This window comes from Ascaphus truei, chromosome 10 (genome assembly GCF_040206685.1).
Source record: "Ascaphus truei isolate aAscTru1 chromosome 10, aAscTru1.hap1, whole genome shotgun sequence".
Lineage (NCBI taxonomy): Eukaryota > Metazoa > Chordata > Amphibia > Anura > Ascaphidae > Ascaphus > Ascaphus truei.
The window spans coordinates 55,849,479-55,870,707 of NC_134492.1; the positions used below are offsets into that span (position 1 = coordinate 55,849,479).

The 21,229-nt window shown below is 34.8% G+C and overlaps 21 non-coding genes across 21 annotated transcripts; all 21 read right to left on the bottom strand.

Annotated features, from left to right (window-relative positions):
* Positions 1–299: 299 nt before the first annotated feature.
* TRNAK-UUU (transfer RNA lysine (anticodon UUU)) lies at positions 300–371 on the bottom strand. Its single transcript has one exon. It is a non-coding gene; the product is annotated as a tRNA-Lys (tRNA).
* An 809-nt stretch (positions 372–1,180) lies between these two features.
* Positions 1,181–1,253, bottom strand: TRNAK-UUU (transfer RNA lysine (anticodon UUU)). Its single transcript has one exon. It is a non-coding gene; the product is annotated as a tRNA-Lys (tRNA).
* Positions 1,254–2,061: 808 nt separating this feature from the next.
* TRNAK-UUU (transfer RNA lysine (anticodon UUU)) lies at positions 2,062–2,134 on the bottom strand. Its single transcript has one exon. It is a non-coding gene; the product is annotated as a tRNA-Lys (tRNA).
* A 1,687-nt stretch (positions 2,135–3,821) lies between these two features.
* Positions 3,822–3,894, bottom strand: TRNAK-UUU (transfer RNA lysine (anticodon UUU)). Its single transcript has one exon. It is a non-coding gene; the product is annotated as a tRNA-Lys (tRNA).
* Positions 3,895–4,984: 1,090 nt separating this feature from the next.
* Positions 4,985–5,057, bottom strand: TRNAK-CUU (transfer RNA lysine (anticodon CUU)). The gene has a single exon. It is a non-coding gene; the product is annotated as a tRNA-Lys (tRNA).
* Positions 5,058–5,273: 216 nt separating this feature from the next.
* TRNAK-UUU (transfer RNA lysine (anticodon UUU)) lies at positions 5,274–5,346 on the bottom strand. Its single transcript has one exon. It is a non-coding gene; the product is annotated as a tRNA-Lys (tRNA).
* A 1,695-nt stretch (positions 5,347–7,041) lies between these two features.
* On the bottom strand, positions 7,042–7,114 carry TRNAK-UUU (transfer RNA lysine (anticodon UUU)). The gene has a single exon. It is a non-coding gene; the product is annotated as a tRNA-Lys (tRNA).
* An 807-nt stretch (positions 7,115–7,921) lies between these two features.
* On the bottom strand, positions 7,922–7,994 carry TRNAK-UUU (transfer RNA lysine (anticodon UUU)). Its single transcript has one exon. It is a non-coding gene; the product is annotated as a tRNA-Lys (tRNA).
* An 808-nt stretch (positions 7,995–8,802) lies between these two features.
* Positions 8,803–8,875, bottom strand: TRNAK-UUU (transfer RNA lysine (anticodon UUU)). The gene has a single exon. It is a non-coding gene; the product is annotated as a tRNA-Lys (tRNA).
* Positions 8,876–9,963: 1,088 nt separating this feature from the next.
* TRNAK-UUU (transfer RNA lysine (anticodon UUU)) lies at positions 9,964–10,036 on the bottom strand. Its single transcript has one exon. It is a non-coding gene; the product is annotated as a tRNA-Lys (tRNA).
* Positions 10,037–10,849: 813 nt separating this feature from the next.
* On the bottom strand, positions 10,850–10,922 carry TRNAK-UUU (transfer RNA lysine (anticodon UUU)). Its single transcript has one exon. It is a non-coding gene; the product is annotated as a tRNA-Lys (tRNA).
* Positions 10,923–11,735: 813 nt separating this feature from the next.
* TRNAK-UUU (transfer RNA lysine (anticodon UUU)) lies at positions 11,736–11,808 on the bottom strand. Its single transcript has one exon. It is a non-coding gene; the product is annotated as a tRNA-Lys (tRNA).
* An 807-nt stretch (positions 11,809–12,615) lies between these two features.
* On the bottom strand, positions 12,616–12,688 carry TRNAK-CUU (transfer RNA lysine (anticodon CUU)). Its single transcript has one exon. It is a non-coding gene; the product is annotated as a tRNA-Lys (tRNA).
* A 216-nt stretch (positions 12,689–12,904) lies between these two features.
* TRNAK-UUU (transfer RNA lysine (anticodon UUU)) lies at positions 12,905–12,977 on the bottom strand. Its single transcript has one exon. It is a non-coding gene; the product is annotated as a tRNA-Lys (tRNA).
* A 1,695-nt stretch (positions 12,978–14,672) lies between these two features.
* On the bottom strand, positions 14,673–14,745 carry TRNAK-UUU (transfer RNA lysine (anticodon UUU)). Its single transcript has one exon. It is a non-coding gene; the product is annotated as a tRNA-Lys (tRNA).
* An 807-nt stretch (positions 14,746–15,552) lies between these two features.
* TRNAK-UUU (transfer RNA lysine (anticodon UUU)) lies at positions 15,553–15,625 on the bottom strand. The gene has a single exon. It is a non-coding gene; the product is annotated as a tRNA-Lys (tRNA).
* An 808-nt stretch (positions 15,626–16,433) lies between these two features.
* TRNAK-UUU (transfer RNA lysine (anticodon UUU)) lies at positions 16,434–16,505 on the bottom strand. Its single transcript has one exon. It is a non-coding gene; the product is annotated as a tRNA-Lys (tRNA).
* An 809-nt stretch (positions 16,506–17,314) lies between these two features.
* On the bottom strand, positions 17,315–17,387 carry TRNAK-UUU (transfer RNA lysine (anticodon UUU)). Its single transcript has one exon. It is a non-coding gene; the product is annotated as a tRNA-Lys (tRNA).
* An 807-nt stretch (positions 17,388–18,194) lies between these two features.
* On the bottom strand, positions 18,195–18,267 carry TRNAK-UUU (transfer RNA lysine (anticodon UUU)). The gene has a single exon. It is a non-coding gene; the product is annotated as a tRNA-Lys (tRNA).
* Positions 18,268–20,243: 1,976 nt separating this feature from the next.
* On the bottom strand, positions 20,244–20,316 carry TRNAK-UUU (transfer RNA lysine (anticodon UUU)). The gene has a single exon. It is a non-coding gene; the product is annotated as a tRNA-Lys (tRNA).
* Positions 20,317–21,123: 807 nt separating this feature from the next.
* TRNAK-UUU (transfer RNA lysine (anticodon UUU)) lies at positions 21,124–21,196 on the bottom strand. The gene has a single exon. It is a non-coding gene; the product is annotated as a tRNA-Lys (tRNA).
* Positions 21,197–21,229: the final 33 nt, after the last annotated feature.

Consider the following 21,229-nt stretch of genomic DNA (forward strand, 5'->3'; position numbering starts at 1 on the left):
GGTGTAATGTTTAAAATTCATCAATGCTAACTTAACGCCATAAAAAATTGCTGAATCTTGGAATGATGTGCCGGTTTCACAAATTCCATTTGAAAAGAAATGTACAGTAAACATACTTAGCTGGAAACTTTGCCTGTACCAAGTGGTATTAAGAAACAGTGATTTGACAGGAACAAGTCCATGTTTACTAGAAGGACTAGTGATTAAAATGATCAGCGATTAAAATGATCAACTTGTATATGCTGCACATGGTTTTGAAAACTCTACATTTTAACAAAGTATAAATCAAACATAAACAACGCCCGAACAGGGACTTGAACCCTGACCCTCAGATTAAAAGTCTGATGCTCTACCGACTGAGCTATCCGGGCTCTTACTTTGTGCCTCTGGGGGAAAAAAAAAACAGTTTATAAAAGAAGCAGAACCTTCCTTTCATCATTTCTAATATCTTTTTTTCTCAAACATTTATAAAGAAAGACATTGCAACAGTGTCCATTTTACAGTGACGTGATAAAGCAGATTGAAATTTAGGCATGACTAAAAACTACATGTTTAGCTTGAGTTGTGGACATCCAACGTTCTCTTCTATTCTACAACATATCGCCTATTCTGCGTTCTGTGAATAAAATGGGAAAACAAACACAAAAAAAGAGGCGTGATCTATGATCAGGAAAAATACTCCCCTGCCGACAGTGTTGGTGTTTAATATTCCTCAATGTTAGTTTTACTCAATACACCAATGTAGCAATATTGTATGATGTGACAGTTTTTATAAATTACATTCTAAAATGAAAGGATAGCAAAAGCAATTTGCTTGAAACATTGGCTTTACCTATGTTTACTTAGAAACATAAGGTAAGAAACATATCTGTTCGACTCAAGGTGTAATGTTTAAAATTCATCAATGCTAACTTAACGCCATAAACAATTGCTGAATCTTGGAATGATGTGCCTGTTTCACATATTCCATTTGAAAAGAAATGTACAGTAAACATACTTAGCTGGAAACTTTGCCTGTACCAAGTGGTATTAAGAAACAGTGATTTGACAGGAACAAGTCCATGTTTACTAGAAGGACTAGTGATTAAAATGATCAGCGATTAAAATGATCAACTTGTATATGCTGCACATGGTTTTGAAAACTCTACATTTTAACAAAGTATAAATCAAACAAAAACAACGCCCGAACAGGGACTTGAACCCTGGACCCTCAGATTAAAAGTCTGATGCTCTACCGACTGAGCTATCCGGGCTCTTACTTTGTGTCTCTGGGGGAAAAAAAAACAGTTTATGAAAGAAGCAGAACCTTCCTTTCATCATTTCTAATATCTTTTTTTCTCAAACATTTATAAAGAAAGACATTGCAACCGTGTCCATTTTACAGTGACGTGATAAAGCAGATTGAAATTTAGGCATGACTAAAAACTACATGTTTAGCTTGAGTTGTGGACATCCAACGTTCTCTTCTATTCTACAACATATCGCCTATTCTGGGCTCCGTGTATAAAATGGGAAAACAAACACAAAAAAAGAGGCGTGATCTATGATCAGGAAAAATACTCCCCTGCCGACAGTGTTGGTGTTTAATATTCCTCAATGTTAGTTTTACTCAATACACCAATGTAGCAATATTGTATGATGTGACAGTTTTTATAAATTACATTCTAAAATGAAAGGATAGCAAAAGCAATTTGCTTGAAACATTGGCTTTACCTATGTTTACTTAGAAACATAAGGTAAGAAACATATCTGTTCGACTCAAGGTGTAATGTTTAAAATTCATCAATGCTAACTTAACGCCATAAACAATTGCTGAATCCTGGAATGATGTGCCTGTTTCACAAATTCCATTTGAAAAGAAATGTACAGTAAACATACTTAGCTGGAAACTTTGCCTGTACCAAGTGGTATTAAGAAACAGTGATTTGACAGGAACAAGTCCATGTTTACTAGAAGGACTAGTGATTAAAATGATCAGCGATTAAAATGATCAACTTGTATATGCTGCACATGGTTTTGAAAACTCTACATTTTAACAAAGTATAAATCAAACAAAAACAACGCCCGAACAGGGACTTGAACCCTGGACCCTCAGATTAAAAGTCTGATGCTCTACCGACTGAGCTATCCGGGCTCTTACTTTGTGTCTCTGGGGAAAAAAAAAACAGTTTATGAAAGAAGCAGAACCTTCCTTTCATCATTTCTAATATCTTTTTTTCTCAAACATTTATAAAGAAAGACATTGCAACCGTGTCCATTTTACAGTGACGTGATAAAGCAGATTCAAATTTAGGCATGACTAAAAACTACATGTTTAGCTTGAGTTGTGGACATCCAACGTTCTCTTCTATTCTACAACATATCGCCTATTCTGGGTTCCGTGTATAAAATGGGAAAACAAACACAAAAAAAGAGGCGTGATCTATGATCAGGAAAAATGCTCCCCTGCCGACAGTGTTGGTGTTTAATATTCCTCAATGTTAGTTTTACTCAATACACCAATGTAGCAATTTGGTATGATGTGACAGTTTTTATAAATTACATTCTAAAATGAAAGGATAGCAAAAGCAATTTGCTTGAAACATTGGCTTTACCTATGTTTACTTAGAAACATAAGGTAAGAAACATATCTGTTCGACTCAAGGTGTAATGTTTAAAATTCATCAATGCTAACTTAACGCCATAAACAATTGCTGAATCTTGGAATGATGTGCCTGTTTCACATATTCCATTTGAAAAGAAATGTACAGTAAACATACTTAGCTGGAAACTTTGCCTGTACCAAGTGGTATTAAGAAACAGTGATTTGACAGGAACAAGTCCATGTTTACTAGAAGGACTAGTGATTAAAATGATCAGCGATTAAAATGATCAACTTGTATATGCTGCACATAGTTTTAAAAACTCTACATTTTAACAAAGTATAAATCAAACAAAAACAACGCCTGAACAGGGACTTGAACCCTGGACCCACAGATTAAAAGTCTGATGCTCTACCGACTGAGCTATCCGGGCTCTTACTTTGTGCCTCTGGGGAAAAAAAAACAGTTTATAAAAGAAGCAGAACCTTCCTTTCATCATTTCTAATATCTTTTTTTCTCAAAGATTTATAGAGAAAGACATTGCAACTGTGTCCATTTTACAGTGACGTCATAAAGCAGATTGAAATTTAGGCATGACTAAAAACTACATGTTTAGCTTGAGTTGTGGACATCCAACGTTCTCTTCTATTCTACAACATATCGCCTATTCTGCGTTCCGTGAATAAAATGGGAAAACAAACACAAAAAAAGAGGCGTGATCTATGATCAGGAAAAATGCTCCCCTGCCGACAGTGTTGGTGTTTAATATTCATCAATGTTAGTTTTACTCAATACACCAATGTAGCAATTTGGTATGATGTGACAGTTTTTATAAATTACATTCTAAAATGAAAGGATAGCAAAAGCAATTTGCTTGAAACATTGGCTTTACCTATGTTTACTTAGAAACATAAGGTAAGAAACATATCTGTTCGACTCAAGGTGTAATGTTTAAAATTCATCAATGCTAACTTAACGCCATAAACATTGCTGAATCTTGGAATGATGTGCCTGTTTCACAAATTCCATTTGAAAAGAAATGTACAGTAAACATACTTAGCTGGAAACTTTGCCTGTACCAAGTGGTATTAAGAAACAGTGATTTGACAGGAACAAGTCCATGTTTACTAGAAGGACTAGTGATTAAAATGATCAGCGATTAAAATGATCAACTTGTATATGCTGCACATGGTTTTGAAAACTCTACATTTTAACAAAGTATAAATCAAACAAAAACATCACCCGAACAGGGACTTGAACCCTGGACCCTCAGATTAAAAGTCTGATGCTCTACCGACTGAGCTATCCGGGCTCTTACTTTGTGACTCTGGGGGGAAAAAAAACAGTTTATAAAAGAAGCAGAACCTTCCTTTCATCATTTTCATCAGTGATTTGACAGGAACAAGTCCATGTTTACTAGAAGGACTAGTGATTAAAATGATCAGCGATTAAAATGATCAACTTGAATATGCTGCACATGGTTTTGAAAACTCTACATTTTAACAAAGTATAAATCAAACAAAAACAACGCCCGAACAGGGACTTGAACCCTGGACTCTCAGAGTCTGATGCTCTACCGACTGAGCTATCCGGGCTCTTACTTTGTGCCTCTGGGAACAAAAAAACAGTTTATAAAAGAAGCAGAACCTTCCTTTCATCATTTCTAATATCTTTTTTTCTCAAACATTTATAAAGAAAGACATTGCAACAGTGTCCATTTTACAGTGACGTGATAAAGCAGATTGAAATTTAGGCATGACTAAAAACTACATGTTTAGCTTGAGTTGAGGACATCCAACGTTCTCTTCTATTTTACAACAAATCGCCTTTTCTGCGTTCCGTGAATAAAATGGGAAAACAAACAGTAAAAAAGAGGCGTGATCTATGATCAGGAAAAATGCTCCCCTGCCGACAGTGTTGGTGTTTAATATTCATCAATGTTAGTTTTACTCAATACACCAATGTAGCAATATTGTATGATGTGACAGTTTTTATAAATTACATTCTAAAATGAAAGGATAGCAAAAGCAATTTGCTTGAAACATTGGCTTTACCTATGTTTACTTAGAAACATAAGGTAAGAAACATATCTGTTCGACTCAAGGTGTAATGTTTAAAATTCATCAATGCTAACTTAACGCCATAAACAATTGCTGAATCTTGGAATGATGTGCCTGTTTCACAAATTCCATTTGAAAAGAAATGTACAGTAAACATACTTAGCTGGAAACTTTGCCTGTACCAAGTGGTATTAAGAAACAGTGATTTGACAGGAACAAGTCCATGTTTACAAGAAGGACTAGTGATTAAAATGATCAGCGATTAAAATGATCAACTTGTATATGCAGCACATGGTTTTGAAAACTCTACATTTTAACAAAGTATAAATCAAACAAAAACAACGCCCGAACAGGGACTTGAACCCTGGACCCTCAGATTAAGAGTCTGATGCTCTACCGACTGAGCTATCCGGGCTCTTATTTTGTGACTCCGGAGGAAAAAAAACCAGTTTATACAAGAAGCAGAACCTTCCTTTCATCATTTTCATCAGTGATTTGACAGGAACAAGTCCATGTTTACTAGAAGGACTAGTGATTGAAATGATCAGCTATTAAAATGATCAACTTGTATATGCTGCACATGGGTTTGAAAACTCTACATTTTAACAAAGTATAAATCAAACATAAACAACGCCCGAACAGGGACTTGAACCCTGGACCCTCAGATTAAAAGTCTGATGCTCTACCGACTGAGCTATCCAGGCTCTTACTTTGTGCCTCTGGGGGGAAAAAAAACAGTTTATAAAAGAAGCAGAACCTTCCTTTCATCATTTCTAATATCTTTTTTTCTCAAACATTTATAAAGAAAGACATTGCAACAGTGTCCATTTTACAGTGACGTGATAAAGCAGATTGAAATTTAGGCATGACTAAAAACTACATGTTTAGCTTGAGTTGTGGACATCCAACGTTCTCTTCTATTCTACAACATATCGCCTATTCTGCGTTCCGTGAATAAATTGGGAAAACAAACACAAAAAAAGAGGCGTGATCTATGATCAGGAAAAATACTCCCCTGCCGACAGTGTTGGTGTTTAATATTCATCAATGTTAGTTTTACTCAATACACCAATGTAGCAATATTGTATGATGTAACAGTTTTTATAAATTACATTCTAAAATGAAAGGATAGCAAAAGCAATTTGCTTGAAACATTGGCTTTACCTACAGTATGTTTACTTAGAAACATAAGGTAAGAAACATATCTGTTCGACTCAAGGTGTAATGTTTAAAATTCATCAATGCTAACTTAACGCCATAAAAAATTGCTGAATCTTGGAATGATGTGCCTGTTTCACAAATTCCATTTGAAAAGAAATGTACAGTAAACATACTTAGCTGGAAACTTTGCCTGTACCAAGTGGTATTAAGAAACAGTGATTTGACAGGAACAAGTCCATGTTTACTAGAAGGACTAGTGATTAAAATGATCAGCTATTAAAATGATCAACTTGTATATGCTGCACATGGTTTTGAAAACTCTACATTTTAACAAAGTATAAATCAAACATAAACAACGCCCAAACAGGGACTTGAACCCTGGACCCTCAGATTAAAAGTCTGATGCTCTACCGACTGAGCTATCCGGACTCTTACTTTGTACCTCTGGGGGAAAAAAAAAACAGTTTATAAAAGAAGAAGAACCTTCCTTTCATCATTTCTAATATCTTTTTTTCTCAAACATTTATAAAGAAAGACATTGCAACAGTGTCCATTTTACAGTGACGTGATAAAGTAGATTGAAATTTAGGCATGACTAAAAACTACATGTTTAGCTTGAGTTGTGGACATCCAACGTTCTCTTCTATTCTACAACATATCGCCTATTCTGCGTTCCGTGAATAAAATGGGAAAACAAACACAAAAAAAGAGGCGTGATCTATGATCAGGAAAAATGCTCCCTTGCCGACAGTGTTGGTGTTTAATATTCATCAATGTTAGTTTTACTCAATACACCAATGTAGCAATATTGTATGATGTGACAGTTTTTATAAATTACATTCTAAAATGAAAGGATAGCAAAAGCAATTTGCTTGAAACATTGGCTTTACCTATGTTAACTTAGAAACATAAGGTAAGAAACATATCTGTTCGACTCAAGGTGTAATGTTTAAAATTCATCAATGCTAACTTAACGCCATAAACAATTGCTGAATCTTGGAATGATGTGCCTGTTTCACAAATTCCATTTGAAAAGAAATGTACAGTAAACATACTTAGCTGGAAACTTTGCCTGTACCAAGTGGTATTAAGAAACAGTGATTTGACAGGAACAAGTCCATGTTTACTAGAAGGACTAGTGATTAAAATGATCAGCGATTAAAATGATCAACTTGTATATGCTGCACATAGTTTTAAAAACTCTACATTTTAACAAAGTATAAATCAAACAAAAACATCGCCCGAACAGGGACTTGAACCCTGGACCCTCAGATTAAAAGTCTGATGCTCTACCGACTGAGCTATCCGGGCTCTTACTTTGTGCCTCTGGGGGAAAAAAAACAGTTTATAAAAGAAGCAGAACCTTCCTTTCATCATTTCTAATATCTTTTTTTCTCAAACATTTATAAAGAAAGACATTGCAACAGTGTCCATTTTACAGTGACGTGATAAAGCAGATTCAAATTTAGGCATGACTAAAAACTACATGTTTAGCTTGAGTTGTGGACATCCAACGTTCTCTTCTATTCTACAACATATCGCCTATTCTGCGTTCCGTGAATAAAATGGGAAAACAAACACACAAAAAGAGGCGTGATCTATGATCATGAAAAATGCTCCCCTGCCGACAGTGTTGGTGTTTAATATTCATCAATGTTAGTTTTACTCAATACACCAATGTAGCAATATTGTATGATGTGACAGTTTTTATAAATTACATTCTAAAATGAAAGGATAGCAAAAGCAATTTGCTTGAAACATTGGCTTTACCTATGTTTACTTAGAAACATAAGGTAAGAAACATATCTGTTCGACTCAAGGTGTAATGTTTAAAATTCATCAATGCTAACTTAACGCCATAAAAAATTGCTGAATCTTGGAATGATGTGCCTGTTTCACAAATTCCATTTGAAAAGAAATGTACAGTAAACATACTTAGCTGGAAACTTTGCCTGTACCAAGTGGTATTAAGAATCAGTGATTTTACAGGAACAAGTCCATGTTTACTAGAAGGACTAGTGATTAAAATGATCAGCTATTAAAATGATCAACTTGTATATGCTGCACATGGTTTTGAAAACTCTACATTTTAACAAAGTATAAATCAAACATAAACAACGCCCGAACAGGGACTTGAACCCTGGACCCTCAGATTAAAAGTCTGATGCTCTACCGACTGAGCTATCCGGGCTCTTACTTTGTGCTTCTGGGGGAAAAAAAACCAGTTTATAAAAGAAGAAGAACCTTCCTTTCATCATTTCTAATATCTTTTTTTCTCAAACATTTATAAAGAAAGACATTGCAACAGTGTTCATTTTACAGTGACGTGATAAAGCAGATTCAAATTTAGGCATGACTAAAAACTACATGTTTAGCTTGAGTTGTGGACATCCAACGTTCTCTTCTATTCTACAACATATCGCCTATTCTGCGTTCCGTGAATAAAATGGGAAAACAAACACACAAAAAGAGGCGTGATCTATGATCATGAAAAATGCTCCCCTGCCGACAGTGTTGGTGTTTAATATTCATCAATGTTAGTTTTACTCAATACACCAATGTAGCAATATTGTATGATGTGACAGTTTTTATAAATTACATTCTAAAATGAAAGGATAGCAAAAGCAATTTGCTTGAAACATTGGCTTTACCTATGTTTACTTAGAAACATAAGGTAAGAAACATATCTGTTCGACTCAAGGTGTAATGTTTAAAATTCATCAATGCTAACTTAACGCCATAAACAATTGCTGAATCTTGGAATGATGTGCCTGTTTCACAAATTCCATTTGAAAAGAAATGTACAGTAAACATACTTAGCTGGAAACTTTGCCTGTACCAAGTGGTATTAAGAAACAGTGATTTGACAGGAACAAGTCCATGTTTACTAGAAGGACTAGTGATTAAAATGATCAGCGATTAAAATGATCAACTTGTATATGCTGCACATGGTTTTGAAAACTCTACATTTTAACAAAGTATAAATCAAACAAAAAAATCGCCCGAACAGGGACTTGAACCCTGGACCCTCAGATTAAAAGTCTGATGCTCTACCGACTGAGCTATCCGGGCTCTTATTTTGTGACTCTGGGGAAAAAAAAAACAGTTTATAAAAGAAGCAGAACCTTCCTTTCATAATTTTCATCAGTGATTTGACAGGAACAAGTCCAAGTTTACTAGAAGGACTAGTGATTAAAATGATCAGCGATTAAAATGATCAACTTGTATATGCTGCACATGGTTTTGAAAACTCTACATTTTAACAAAATATAAATCAAACAAAACAACGCCCGAACAGGGACTTGAACCCTGTACCCTCAGAGTCTGATGCTCTACCGACTGAGCTATCCGGGCTCTTACTTTGTGCCTCTGGGAATAAAAAAACAGTTTATAAAAGAAGAAGAACCTTCCTTTCATCATTTCTAATATCTTTTTTTCTCAAACATTTATAAAGAAAGACATTGCAACAGTGTCCATTTTACAGTGACGTGATAAAGTAGATTGAAATTTAGGCATGACTAAAAACTACATGTTTAGCTTGAGTTGTGGACATCCAACGTTCTCTTCTATTCTACAACATATCGCCTATTCTGGGTTCCGTGTATAAAATGGGAAAACAAACACAAAAAAGAGGCGTGATCTATGATCAGGAAAAATGCTCCCCTGCCGACAGTGTTGGTGTTTAATATTCCTCAATGTTAGTTTTACTCAATACACCAATGTAGCAATATTGTATGATGTGACAGTTTTTATAAATTACATTCTAAAATGAAAGGATAGCAAAAGCAATTTGCTTGAAACATTGGCTTTACCTATGTTTACTTAGAAACATAAGGTAAGAAACATATCTGTTCAACTCAAGGTGTAATGTTTAAAATTCATCAATGCTAACTTAACGCCATAAAAAATTGCTGAATCTTGGAATGATGTGCCTGTTTCACAAATTCCATTTGAAAAGAAATGTACAGTAAACATACTTAGCTGGAAACTTTGCCTGTACCAAGTGGTATTAAGAAACAGTGATTTGACAGGAACAAGTCCATGTTTACTAGAAGGACTAGTGATTAAAATGATCAGTGATTAAAATGATCAACTTGTATATGCTGCACATGGTTTTGAAAACTCTACATTTTAACAAAGTATAAATCAAACATAAACAACGCCCGAACAGGGACTTGAACCCTGGACCCTCAGATTAAAAGTCTGATGCTCTACCGACTGAGCTATCCAGGCTCTTACTTTGTGCCTCTGGGGGGAAAAAAAACAGTTTATAAAAGAAGCAGAACCTTCCTTTCATCATTTCTAATATCTTTTTTTCTCAAACATTTATAAAGAAAGACATTGCAACAGTGTCCATTTTACAGTGACGTGATAAAGCAGATTGAAATTTAGGCATGACTAAAAACTACATGTTTAGCTTGAGTTGTGGACATCCAACGTTCTCTTCTATTCTACAACATATCGCCTATTCTGCGTTCCGTGAATAAATTGGGAAAACAAACACAAAAAAAGAGGCGTGATCTATGATCAGGAAAAATACTCCCCTGCCGACAGTGTTGGTGTTTAATATTCATCAATGTTAGTTTTACTCAATACACCAATGTAGCAATATTGTATGATGTAACAGTTTTTATAAATTACATTCTAAAATGAAAGGATAGCAAAAGCAATTTGCTTGAAACATTGGCTTTACCTACAGTATGTTTACTTAGAAACATAAGGTAAGAAACATATCTGTTCGACTCAAGGTGTAATGTTTAAAATTCATCAATGCTAACTTAACGCCATAAAAAATTGCTGAATCTTGGAATGATGTGCCTGTTTCACAAATTCCATTTGAAAAGAAATGTACAGTAAACATACTTAGCTGGAAACTTTGCCTGTACCAAGTGGTATTAAGAAACAGTGATTTGACAGGAACAAGTCCATGTTTACTAGAAGGACTAGTGATTAAAATGATCAGCTATTAAAATGATCAACTTGTATATGCTGCACATGGTTTTGAAAACTCTACATTTTAACAAAGTATAAATCAAACATAAACAACGCCCGAACAGGGACTTGAACCCTGGACCCTCAGATTAAAAGTCTGATGCTCTACCGACTGAGCTATCCAGGCTCTTACTTTGTGCCTCTGGGGGGAAAAAAAACAGTTTATAAAAGAAGCAGAACCTTCCTTTCATCATTTCTAATATCTTTTTTTCTCAAACATTTATAAAGAAAGACATTGCAACAGTGTCCATTTTACAGTGACGTGATAAAGCAGATTGAAATTTAGGCATGACTAAAAACTACATGTTTAGCTTGAGTTGTGGACATCCAACGTTCTCTTCTATTCTACAACATATCGCCTATTCTGCGTTCCGTGAATAAATTGGGAAAACAAACACAAAAAAAGAGGCGTGATCTATGATCAGGAAAAATACTCCCCTGCCGACAGTGTTGGTGTTTAATATTCATCAATGTTAGTTTTACTCAATACACCAATGTAGCAATATTGTATGATGTAACAGTTTTTATAAATTACATTCTAAAATGAAAGGATAGCAAAAGCAATTTGCTTGAAACATTGGCTTTACCTACAGTATGTTTACTTAGAAACATAAGGTAAGAAACATATCTGTTCGACTCAAGGTGTAATGTTTAAAATTCATCAATGCTAACTTAACGCCATAAAAAATTGCTGAATCTTGGAATGATGTGCCTGTTTCACAAATTCCATTTGAAAAGAAATGTACAGTAAACATACTTAGCTGGAAACTTTGCCTGTACCAAGTGGTATTAAGAAACAGTGATTTGACAGGAACAAGTCCATGTTTACTAGAAGGACTAGTGATTAAAATGATCAGCTATTAAAATGATCAACTTGTATATGCTGCACATGGTTTTGAAAACTCTACATTTTAACAAAGTATAAATCAAACATAAACAACGCCCAAACAGGGACTTGAACCCTGGACCCTCAGATTAAAAGTCTGATGCTCTACCGACTGAGCTATCCGGGCTCTTACTTTGTGCCTCTGGGGAAAAAAAAACAGTTTATAAAAGAAGCAGAACCTTCCTTTCATCATTTCTAATATCTTTTTTTCTCAAACATTTATAAAGAAAGACATTGCAACCGTGTCCATTTTACAGTGACGTCATAAAGCAGATTCAAATTTAGACATGACCAAAAACTACATGTTTAGCTTGAGTTGTGGACATCCAACGTTCTCTTCTATTCTACAACATATCGCCTATTCTGGGCTCCGTGTATAAAATGGGAAAACAAACACAAAAAAAGAGGCGTGATCTATGATCAGGAAAAATGCTCCCCTGAAGACAGTGTTGGTGTTTAATATTCATCTAAGTTAGTTTTACTCAATACACCAATGTAGCAATATTGTATGATGTGACAGTTTTTATAAATTACATTCTAAAATGAAAGGATAGCAAAAGCAATTTGCTTGAAACATTGGCTTTACCTATGTTTACTTAGAAACATAAGGTAAGAAACATATCTGTTCGACTCAAGGTGTAATGTTTAAAATTCATCAATGCTAACTTAACGCCATAAACAATTGCTGAATCTTGGAATGATGTGCCTGTTTCACAAATTCCATTTGAAAAGAAATGTACAGTAAACATACTTAGCTGGAAACTTTGCCTGTACCAAGTGGTATTAAGAAACAGTGATTTGACAGGAACAAGTCCATGTTTACAAGAAGGACAAGTGATTAAAATGATCAGCGATTAAAATGATCAACTTGTATATGCAGCACATGGTTTTGAAAACTCTACATTTTAACAAAGTATAAATCAAACAAAAACAACGCCCGAACAGGGACTTGAACCCTGGACCCTCAGATTAAGAGTCTGATGCTCTACCGACTGAGCTATCCGGGCTCTTATTTTGTGACTCCGGAGGAAAAAAAACCAGTTTATACAAGAAGCAGAACCTTCCTTTCATCATTTTCATCAGTGATTTGACAGGAACAAGTCCATGTTTACTAGAAGGACTAGTGATTGAAATGATCAGCTATTAAAATGATCAACTTGTATATGCTGCACATGGGTTTGAAAACTCTACATTTTAACAAAGTATAAATCAAACATAAACAACGCCCGAACAGGGACTTGAACCCTGGACCCTCAGATTAAAAGTCTGATGCTCTACCGACTGAGCTATCCAGGCTCTTACTTTGTGCCTCTGGGGGGAAAAAAAACAGTTTATAAAAGAAGCAGAACCTTCCTTTCATCATTTCTAATATCTTTTTTTCTCAAACATTTATAAAGAAAGACATTGCAACAGTGTCCATTTTACAGTGACGTGATAAAGCAGATTGAAATTTAGGCATGACTAAAAACTACATGTTTAGCTTGAGTTGTGGACATCCAACGTTCTCTTCTATTCTACAACATATCGCCTATTCTGCGTTCCGTGAATAAATTGGGAAAACAAACACAAAAAAAGAGGCGTGATCTATGATCAGGAAAAATACTCCCCTGCCGACAGTGTTGGTGTTTAATATTCATCAATGTTAGTTTTACTCAATACACCAATGTAGCAATATTGTATGATGTAACAGTTTTTATAAATTACATTCTAAAATGAAAGGATAGCAAAAGCAATTTGCTTGAAACATTGGCTTTACCTACAGTATGTTTACTTAGAAACATAAGGTAAGAAACATATCTGTTCGACTCAAGGTGTAATGTTTAAAATTCATCAATGCTAACTTAACGCCATAAAAAATTGCTGAATCTTGGAATGATGTGCCTGTTTCACAAATTCCATTTGAAAAGAAATGTACAGTAAACATACTTAGCTGGAAACTTTGCCTGTACCAAGTGGTATTAAGAAACAGTGATTTGACAGGAACAAGTCCATGTTTACTAGAAGGACTAGTGATTAAAATGATCAGCTATTAAAATGATCAACTTGTATATGCTGCACATGGTTTTGAAAACTCTACATTTTAACAAAGTATAAATCAAACATAAACAACGCCCAAACAGGGACTTGAACCCTGGACCCTCAGATTAAAAGTCTGATGCTCTACCGACTGAGCTATCCGGACTCTTACTTTGTACCTCTGGGGGAAAAAAAAAACAGTTTATAAAAGAAGAAGAACCTTCCTTTCATCATTTCTAATATCTTTTTTTCTCAAACATTTATAAAGAAAGACATTGCAACAGTGTCCATTTTACAGTGACGTGATAAAGTAGATTGAAATTTAGGCATGACTAAAAACTACATGTTTAGCTTGAGTTGTGGACATCCAACGTTCTCTTCTATTCTACAACATATCACCTATTCTGCGTTCCGTGAATAAAATGGGAAAACAAACACAAAAAAAGAGGCGTGATCTATGATCAGGAAAAATGCTCCCTTGCCGACAGTGTTGGTGTTTAATATTCATCAATGTTAGTTTTACTCAATACACCAATGTAGCAATATTGTATGATGTGACAGTTTTTATAAATTACATTCTAAAATGAAAGGATAGCAAAAGCAATTTGCTTGAAACATTGGCTTTACCTATGTTAACTTAGAAACATAAGGTAAGAAACATATCTGTTCGACTCAAGGTGTAATGTTTAAAATTCATCAATGCTAACTTAACGCCATAAACAATTGCTGAATCTTGGAATGATGTGCCTGTTTCACAAATTCCATTTGAAAAGAAATGTACAGTAAACATACTTAGCTGGAAACTTTGCCTGTACCAAGTGGTATTAAGAAACAGTGATTTGACAGGAACAAGTCCATGTTTACTAGAAGGACTAGTGATTAAAATGATCAGCGATTAAAATGATCAACTTGTATATGCTGCACATAGTTTTAAAAACTCTACATTTTAACAAAGTATAAATCAAACAAAAACATCGCCCGAACAGGGACTTGAACCCTGGACCCTCAGATTAAAAGTCTGATGCTCTACCGACTGAGCTATCCGGGCTCTTACTTTGTGCCTCTGGGGGAAAAAAAACAGTTTATAAAAGAAGCAGAACCTTCCTTTCATCATTTCTAATATCTTTTTTTCTCAAACATTTATAAAGAAAGACATTGCAACAGTGTCCATTTTACAGTGACGTGATAAAGCAGATTCAAATTTAGGCATGACTAAAAACTACATGTTTAGCTTGAGTTGTGGACATCCAACGTTCTCTTCTATTCTACAACATATCGCCTATTCTGCGTTCCGTGAATAAAATGGGAAAACAAACACACAAAAAGAGGCGTGATCTATGATCATGAAAAATGCTCCCCTGCCGACAGTGTTGGTGTTTAATATTCATCAATGTTAGTTTTACTCAATACACCAATGTAGCAATATTGTATGATGTGACAGTTTTTATAAATTACATTCTAAAATGAAAGGATAGCAAAAGCAATTTGCTTGAAACATTGGCTTTACCTATGTTTACTTAGAAACATAAGGTAAGAAACATATCTGTTCGACTCAAGGTGTAATGTTTAAAATTCATCAATGCTAACTTAACGCCATAAAAAATTGCTGAATCTTGGAATGATGTGCCTGTTTCACAAATTCCATTTGAAAAGAAATGTACAGTAAACATACTTAGCTGGAAACTTTGCCTGTACCAAGTGGTATTAAGAATCAGTGATTTTACAGGAACAAGTCCATGTTTACTAGAAGGACTAGTGATTAAAATGATCAGCTATTAAAATGATCAACTTGTATATGCTGCACATGGTTTTGAAAACTCTACATTTTAACAAAGTATAAATCAAACATAAACAACGCCCGAACAGGGACTTGAACCCTGGACCCTCAGATTAAAAGTCTGATGCTCTACCGACTGAGCTATCCGGGCTCTTACTTTGTGCTTCTGGGGGAAAAAAAACCAGTTTATAAAAGAAGAAGAACCTTCCTTTCATCATTTCTAATATCTTTTTTTCTCAAACATTTATAAAGAAAGACATTGCAACAGTGTTCATTTTACAGTGACGTGATAAAGCAGATTCAAATTTAGGCATGACTAAAAACTACATGTTTAGCTTGAGTTGTGGACATCCAACGTTCTCTTCTATTCTACAACATATCGCCTATTCTGGGCTCCGTGTATAAAATGGGAAAACAAACACAAAAAAAGAGGCGTGATCTATGATCAGGAAAAATGCTCCCCTGCCGACAGTGTTGGTGTTTAATATTCCTCAATGTTAGTTTTACTCAATACACCAATGTAGCAATATTGTATGATGTGACAGTTTTTATAAATTACATTCTAAAATGAAAGGATAGCAAAAGCAATTTGCTTGAAACATTGGCTTTACCTATGTTTACTTAGAAACATAAGGTAAGAAACATATCTGTTCGACTCAAGGTGTAATGTTTAAAATTCATCAATGCTAACTTAACGCCATAAAAAATTGCTGAATCTTGGAATGATGTGCCGGTTTCACAAATTCCATTTGAAAAGAAATGTACAGTAAACATACTTAGCTGGAAACTTTGCCTGTACCAAGTGGTATTAAGAAACAGTGATTTGACAGGAACAAGTCCATGTTTACTAGAAGGACTAGTGATTAAAATGATCAGCGATTAAAATGATCAACTTGTATATGCTGCACATGGTTTTGAAAACTCTACATTTTAACAAAGTATAAATCAAACATAAACAACGCCCGAACAGGGACTTGAACCCTGACCCTCAGATTAAAAGTCTGATGCTCTACCGACTGAGCTATCCGGGCTCTTACTTTGTGCCTCTGGGGGAAAAAAAAAACAGTTTATAAAAGAAGCAGAACCTTCCTTTCATCATTTCTAATATCTTTTTTTCTCAAACATTTATAAAGAAAGACATTGCAACAGTGTCCATTTTACAGTGACGTGATAAAGCAGATTGAAATTTAGGCATGACTAAAAACTACATGTTTAGCTTGAGTTGTGGACATCCAACGTTCTCTTCTATTCTACAACATATCGCCTATTCTGCGTTCTGTGAATAAAATGGGAAAACAAACACAAAAAAAGAGGCGTGATCTATGATCAGGAAAAATACTCCCCTGCCGACAGTGTTGGTGTTTAATATTCCTCAATGTTAGTTTTACTCAATACACCAATGTAGCAATATTGTATGATGTGACAGTTTTTATAAATTACATTCTAAAATGAAAGGATAGCAAAAGCAATTTGCTTGAAACATTGGCTTTACCTATGTTTACTTAGAAACATAAGGTAAGAAACATATCTGTTCGACTCAAGGTGTAATGTTTAAAATTCATCAATGCTAACTTAACGCCATAAACAATTGCTGAATCTTGGAATGATGTGCCTGTTTCACATATTCCATTTGAAAAGAAATGTACAGTAAACATACTTAGCTGGAAACTTTGCCTGTACCAAGTGGTATTAAGAAACAGTGATTTGACAGGAACAAGTCCATGTTTACTAGAAGGACTAGTGATTAAAATGATCAGCGATTAAAATGATCAACTTGTATATGCTGCACATGGTTTTGAAAACTCTACATTTTAACAAAGTATAAATCAAACAAAAACAACGCCCGAACAGGGACTTGAACCCTGGACCCTCAGATTAAAAGTCTGATGCTCTACCGACTGAGCTATCCGGGCTCTTACTTTGTGTCTCTGGGGAAAAAAAAAACAGTTTATGAAAGAAGCAGAACCTTCCTTTCATCATTTCTAATATCTTTTTTTCTCAAACATTTATAAAGAAAGACATTGCAACAGTGTCCATTTTACAGTGACGTCATAAAGCAGATTCATATTTAGGCATGACTAAAAACTACATGTTTAGCTTGAGTTGTGGACATCCAACGTTCTCTTCTATTCTACAACATATCGCCTATTCTGGGTTCCGTGTATAAAATGGGAAAACAAACACAAAAAAAGAGGCGTGATCTATGATCAGGAAAAATGCTCCCCTGCCGACAGTGTTGGTGTTTAATATTCCTCAATGTTAGTTTTACTCAATACACCAATGTAGCAATTTGGTATGATGTGACAGTTTTTATAAATTACATTCTAAAATGAAAGGATAGCAAAAGCAATTTGCTTGAAACATTGGCTTTACCTATGTTTACTTAGAAACATAAGGTAAGAAACATATCTGTTCGACTCAAGGTGTAATGTTTAAAATTCATCAATGCTAACTTAACGCCATAAACATTGCTGAATCTTGGAATGATGTGCCTGTTTCACAAATTCCATTTGAAAAGAAATGTACAGTAAACATACTTAGCTGGAAACTTTGCCTGTACCAAGTGGTATTAAGAAACAGTGATTTGACAGGAACAAGTCCATGTTTACTAGAAGGACTAGTGATTAAAATGATCAGCGATTAAAATGATCAACTTGTATATGCTGCACATGGTTTTGAAAACTCTACATTTTAACAAAGTATAAATCAAACAAAAACATCACCCGAACAGGGACTTGAACCCTGGACCCTCAGATTAAAAGTCTGATGCTCTACCGACTGAGCTATCCGGGCTCTTACTTTGTGACTCTGGGGGGAAAAAAAACAGTTTATAAAAGAAGCAGAACCTTCCTTTCATCATTTTCATCAGTGATTTGACAGGAACAAGTCCATGTTTACTAGAAGGACTAGTGATTAAAATGATCAGCGATTAAAATGATCAACTTGAATATGCTGCACATGGTTTTGAAAACTCTACATTTTAACAAAGTATAAATCAAACAAAAACAACGCCCGAACAGGGACTTGAACCCTGGACTCTCAGAGTCTGATGCTCTACCGACTGAGCTATCCGGGCTCTTACTTTGTGCCTCTGGGAACAAAAAAACAGTTTATAAAAGAAGCAGAACCTTCCTTTCATCATTTCTAATATCTTTTTTTCTCAAACATTTATAAAGAAAGACATTGCAACAGTGTCCATTTTACAGTGACGTGATAAAGCAGATTGAAATTTAGGCATGACTAAAAACTACATGTTTAGCTTGAGTTGAGGACATCCAACGTTCTCTTCTATTTTACAACAAATCGCCTTTTCTGCGTTCCGTGAATAAAATGGGAAAACAAACAGTAAAAAAGAGGCGTGATCTATGATCAGGAAAAATGCTCCCCTGCCGACAGTGTTGGTGTTTAATATTCATCAATGTTAGTTTTACTCAATACACCAATGTAGCAATATTGTATGATGTGACAGTTTTTATAAATTACATTCTAAAATGAAAGGATAGCAAAAGCAATTTGCTTGAAACGTTGGCTTTACCTACAGTATGTTTACTTAGAAACATAAGGTAAGAAACATATCTGTTCGACTCAAGGTGTAATGTTTAAAATTCATCAATGCTAACTTAACGCCATAAAAATTGCTGAATCTTGGAATGATGTGCCTGTTTCACAATTTCCATTTGAAAAGAAATGTACAGTAAACATACTTAGCTGGAAACTTTGCCTGTACCAAGTGGTATTAAGAAACAGTGATTTGACAGGAACAAGTCCATGTTTACTAGAAGGACTAGTGATTAAAAGGATCAGCTATTAAAATGATCAACTTGTATATGCTGCACATGGTTTTGAAAACTCTACATTTTAACAAAGTATAAATCAAACAAAAACAACGCCCGAACAGGGACTTGAACCCTGGACCCTCAGATTAAAAGTCTGATGCTCTACCGACTGAGCTATCCGGACTCTTACTTTGTACCTCTGGGGGAAAAAAAAAACAGTTTATAAAAGAAGAAGAACCTTCCTTTCATCATTTCTAATATCTTTTTTTCTCAAACATTTATAAAGAAAGACATTGCAACAGTGTCCATTTTACAGTGACGTGATAAAGTAGATTGAAATTTAGGCATGACTAAAAACTACATGTTTAGCTTGAGTTGTGGACATCCAACGTTCTCTTCTATTCTACAACATATCGCCTATTCTGCGTTCCGTGAATAAAATGGGAAAACAAACACAAAAAAAGAGGCGTGATCTATGATCAGGAAAAATGCTCCCTTGCCGACAGTGTTGGTGTTTAATATTCATCAATGTTAGTTTTACTCAATACACCAATGTAGCAATATTGTATGATGTGACAGTTTTTATAAATTACATTCTAAAATGAAAGGATAGCAAAAGCAATTTGCTTGAAACATTGGCTTTACCTATGTTAACTTAGAAACATAAGGTAAGAAACATATCTGTTCGACTCAAGGTGTAATGTTTAAAATTCATCAATGCTAACTTAACGCCATAAACAATTGCTGAATCTTGGAATGATGTGCCTGTTTCACAAATTCCATTTGAAAAGAAATGTACAGTAAACATACTTAGCTGGAAACTTTGCCTGTACCAAGTGGTATTAAGAAACAGTGATTTGACAGGAACAAGTCCATGTTTACTAGAAGGACTAGTGATTAAAATGATCAGCGATTAAAATGATCAACTTGTATATGCTGCACATAGTTTTAAAAACTCTACATTTTAACAAAGTATAAATCAAACAAAAACATCGCCCGAACAGGGACTTGAACCCTGGACCCTCAGATTAAAAGTCTGATGCTCTACCGACTGAGCTATCCGGGCTCTTACTTTGTGCCTCTGGGGGAAAAAAAACAGTTTATAAAAGAAGCAGAACCTTCCTTTCATCATTTCTAATATCTTTTTTTCTCAAACATTTATAAAGAAAGACATTGCAACAGTGTCCATTTTACAGTGACGTGATAAAGCAGATTCAAATTTAGGCATGACTAAAAACTACATGTTTAGCTTGAGTTGTGGACATCCAACGTTCTCTTCTATTCTACAACATATCGCCTATTCTGCGTTCCGTGAATAAAATGGGAAAACAAACACACAAAAAGAGGCGTGATCTATGATCATGAAAAATGCTCCCCTGCCGACAGTGTTGGTGTTTAATATTCATCAATGTTAGTTTTACTCAATACACCAATGTAGCAATATTGTATGATGTGACAGTTTTTATAAATTACATTCTAAAATGAAAGGATAGCAAAAGCAATTTGCTTGAAACATTGGCTTTACCTATGTTTACTTAGAAACATAAGGTAAGAAACATATCTGTTCGACTCAAGGTGTAATGTTTAAAATTCATCAATGCTAACTTAACGCCATAAAAAATTGCTGAATCTTGGAATGATGTGCCTGTTTCACAAATTCCATTTGAAAAGAAATGTACAGTAAACATACTTAGCTGGAAACTTTGCCTGTACCAAGTGGTATTAAGAATCAGTGATTTTACAGGAACAAGTCCATGTTTACTAGAAGGACTAGTGATTAAAATGATCAGCTATTAAAATGATCAACTTGTATATGCTGCACATGGTTTTGAAAACTCTACATTTTAACAAAGTATAAATCAAACATAAACAACGCCCGAACAGGGACTTGAACCCTGGACCCTCAGATTAAAAGTCTGATGCTCTACCGACTGAGCTATCCGGGCTCTTACTTTGTGCTTCTGGGGGAAAAAAAACCA